Source organism: Ovis canadensis, chromosome X (genome assembly GCF_042477335.2).
Source record: "Ovis canadensis isolate MfBH-ARS-UI-01 breed Bighorn chromosome X, ARS-UI_OviCan_v2, whole genome shotgun sequence".
Taxonomy (NCBI): Eukaryota; Metazoa; Chordata; class Mammalia; order Artiodactyla; family Bovidae; genus Ovis; species Ovis canadensis.
The window spans coordinates 120,115,352-120,119,510 of NC_091727.1; the positions used below are offsets into that span (position 1 = coordinate 120,115,352).

The 4,159-nt window shown below is 48.2% G+C and overlaps 1 pseudogene; it reads left to right on the forward strand.

The window, feature by feature from the left end:
• The first annotated feature begins 2,487 nt into the window (after positions 1 to 2,487).
• LOC138930846 (pyridoxal kinase pseudogene) lies at positions 2,488 to 3,337 on the forward strand (annotated as a pseudogene).
• Positions 3,338 to 4,159: the final 822 nt, after the last annotated feature.

Here is a 4,159-nt window from a genome sequence, read left to right on the forward strand (position 1 = left end):
TTGGTTTTAGTGTAGGTATGGAGGTGTTTGATGAGCTCCTGTCGATTAATGTTCCCTGGATTCAGGAGTTCTCTGGTGTTTTCAGGATTTGAACTTAAGCCTCCTGCTTCTGGTTTTCTGTCTTAATCTTGCAGTAGCCTCAAGACTTCTCCATCTATACTTCACTTTCAAATAGTTCCTTGATCTGGCTTATACTTCTCAAGATCTATAGGCCCCTTCCTCTGTAGTCAGTGCTAACTACAGGGTTTTAATCTATTGCACCTGTCACTTCCAAGGCAGGTCCCTGTTTTTTTTGCTTTTTCTGTTTGCCGGTCTCTTCAGTGTCTAATTTCTGCCCTGACACAAAGGGGCAGTGGTGGACACTTTTTTAGGCTCCCTTGTTCAGTCGTTCTGTGGGGAGGGATGAATGCTGCAAACATATATCACTGGCATCTGTGGGGAGTGCTCGCAGTGTCTCAGCCACAACAGGTTTGCCCCAGCTCATGGCATGTGTGCTTTCCCTGTCTATGCTGCTTAGGCTCTAGGTTGCTCTCCTGGGAACTGTCTGAGGCCGGCCCTGGGTTGTATGCACTTTCCAGATTTAAGCCGCTCAGGTTCAGGCACTCAGGTACTCCACAAAGGCACAGACTCGGTTGGGCCTGCATTTTGTGCCCTTCCCAGCTCCGAGCAGCTTAGGTGACCAGGTGTTTGGTGAGCGCGGTAGCTGCGACTTATCACCTCCCCCAGCCCTGCCGCTCAGTTTTCTGGGTGTACAACCAGCGCACCTTCTCAGGTGGATGTTGACTGTTCAGAATCCCAAGAAGTCTTGGATAGCAATGAAGCCTGCTTGCAGTAAGGTAGATGATGCCTCTCTGGGGCTGCAATTGACCCCTTCCAGCTCTGGCTGCCCTCGCCTGCCTGTCTCTGGTGGGGGATGGGCTGGTCTGCTGCAGGCTAGCTCTGCTAAGTCCTTTGTTCTGTGAGCGGGCTTGACAGTGTCTTACGTTAGGGCTTTTCGTGGGGTAGCTATCCCATAGTCTGGTTTGTTATCTCAAGTTAGTTCCCTCATATTGCCCTTGGGGCATTCAGGCCTGGTCCTTACTCTAAGCAATGCAGCCCTAGCCTCCCTGCCCAGCCCCCACTTGTTAGTGGTGGATGCAGGCATCTGTGCTGCTTATTCGCTGGGAGTTACCATTGGGCACATATTCTGTGGGTTTAATTTATTTATTTATTTTTCCTCCCGGTTATGTTGCCCTCTGAGGTTCCAAGGCTCACCACAGACTCGCTGGTGAGAGTATTTCCTGGTGTTTGGAAACTTCTCTCTTTTTTAAGACTCCCTTCCCGGGATGGATCTCCATCCCTGACTTTTTTGTCTCTCTTTTTACCTTTTATATTTTTTTCCACCTCCTTTCGAAGACAATGGGCTGCTTTCCTGGGTGCCTGATGTCTTCTGCCAGCATTCAGAAGTTGTTTTGTGGAATTTACTCGATGTTCAAATGTTCTTTTGATGAATTTGTGGGCAGAAAGTGGTCTCCCCATCCTTTTCCTCCACCACTTTAGAACCGCCCCCTGTTGATAGTCTTATTTTATTTCTTTATTTTTAAAAATTTTATTGGAGTATAGTTGATTTACAATCTTGTGTTCATTTTAGGTGTATAACAAAGTGACTCACTTATATATATATATATACATATATTTACTCTTTTTTAGATTTTTTTCCATATAGATGATTACAGAATATTGAGTAGAGTTCCCTGTACTATACAGTAGGTTCTTATTAGTTATCTATTTTATACATAGTAGTGTATATATGTTGATTAGAGTCTCCTAACTTATCCCCCTCCTCTTCTTTACCTTCTGGTAACCATAAGTTTGTTTTCTATATCTGTGACTCTACTTGCATTTTGTAAATAAGTTCATTTGTACCATTTTTTTTTTAAGATTCCACATACAAGCAGTATCATATGATATTTGTCTTTCTCTGTTTGACTTACTTCACTTAGTATTAATCTCTAGGCCCATCCATGTTGCTGCAAAAGGCATCATTTCATTCATTTTATGGCTGAATAATATTCCATTTTATATATGTATGACTTCCTTTTTATCTGCTCATCTCTCAATGTACATTCTTTAAACATTTTATTGGGGTATAACTGATTTACAATGTTGCACAGCAAAGGAAACTATAAGCACAATGAAAAGACAACTCTCAGAATGGGAGGAAATATTTGCAAATGAAGCGACTAACAAGGGACTGATCTCCAAAATATACAAACAACCCATGTAGCTCAAAATAGAAAGAGCAAACAACCCAATTTAAAAATAGGCAGAAGATATAAAGCTATTTCTCCAAAGAAGACATACAGATGGTTAAAAAGCACATGAGATGTTCAACATCACTAATTACTAGAGAAATGCAAATCAAAACTATAATGAGTTATCACTTCACACCAGTCAGAATGACCATCATCAAAAAGTCTACAGAGAGGGAGGCAGCCTTTCCTCCAAATGGAGCGCCTGTGCTGGAGCAGGACAGCAGCAGATTGGAGCCCAAACTGCAGGGGGGGGGGCGGTGAGGAGGGGGCAGCCCGCTGCCCAGTGGCATGGAGGCATGACCCCAGCTACCTGAGCAATCAGTCGGCCACATTCCCTACAGGTTTTGGGGCTTGAGGCTGCTGCGGTAAACTCTGTCCAGTTTTCAAACCACACAGGCTACTCAAATTGGAAGGGCCAAGTGCCAAACCCAGACCAGCTCCATGATCTGTCTAGGAGCTAAAGCTGAACAACACTAATCAGGATGATTACATTTTCAGGGGCTATGGGTGAGACTCATGTACATGTACCAGGCTCATGTACACGTGCAACCCGTGATGGGAGACGAGCATAATGGAGAAGGCACCATGTACATTGCCAGAGGACCACCTTCTTGTTTACAGAGAGAAGGTGGTGCTAGTAGCAGACATCATCACCCCCAACCAGTTTGAGGCTGAGTTGCTGACCAGGAGAAAGATCCACAGCCAGGATGAAGTCTTAGAGGTTATGGACAAGTTATACTCCATGGGGCCCAACACGGTGGTCATCACCAGCTCCTACCTGCTGTCCTTGAGGGGCACTGACTACCTGCCAGCGCTGGGGAGCCAGAGGACATGGACCCCTGATGGCTCCACGGTGACTCAGCACATCCCCAGGGAGATGCACAAGGTGGACACCATCTGTCAGCACTGGGGATGGCTTCACCGCCATACTCTTGGCGTGGATGCACAAGCACCCCAACAACCTCAAGGTAGCCTGTGAGAAGACACTGTCAGCTACACACCATGTTCTGCAGCGGACCCGCCTCCATAACACCAGGTGTTAGGTGTCTCTGTTTCTGTCCTTGTGAAAAATGTAATGGCTGCCTTCGAGCTGTGACTGAAACTTGATGCTCCACAGTCACTTTGGTGGAGACCTTCCCAGAACCCCCAAAATCTGCACATCTCAGTGTGTCAGGAGGCTGCCTTGTAATTTCCGTGGCCATGGGACACAGGCTGCTGCATGGCCAAGGGCACCTGTGGGAAAACCACTGCAGCTGGCCTCTTTTGGAAAACTCATTGGGTTTATGGTAGAATGGGTCATGTGCTGTGTGTTTGCTGCCCATTCCTGGTGACAAATATGTCAAGTCACTAGGTCAGTGTGCAGGTACAGTGTGCAGAGGTGGGCTCCTCCTGGGCCCCCACCCCCCACCTCTCACTAGCGTCTTTAACCCCACCCGCCAGTTATCTCGCCTCCCTGCCCTGCAGCTCTGTGTCCTGTGCCAGCCAGGTGGGGCATCTCAAAGCCTCCACAGCTTTGACCGTCCCCACAGCGGGTGGAGGACACGGCAGAGACCTTGACACCAGTCCAGGTGTCCACTGCTGGGGTGACCTTCCTGGCCCCACTTTGCCAGGAATTTTGAGCACCCCCCGCCAGGTGTGGATACAGGCAGGATAGCCCCTGCTTATTGCCCACCCCCAACTCTTGGGACTGCAGGGGTTCACATCTCTTGAAAGTCACAGCCTGGAGGGAAGCAGGGAGATAGCTGGATGTGGGGGCCCAGATGGGGATCCCTGGGGAAGCAGGCTGTCCTAGGGTAGCCCTTCCCCCCATCCCACTCTCCCCAGTCCTGGCCCCACAGACACCCTCCTGAGGCCAGGCCCACATC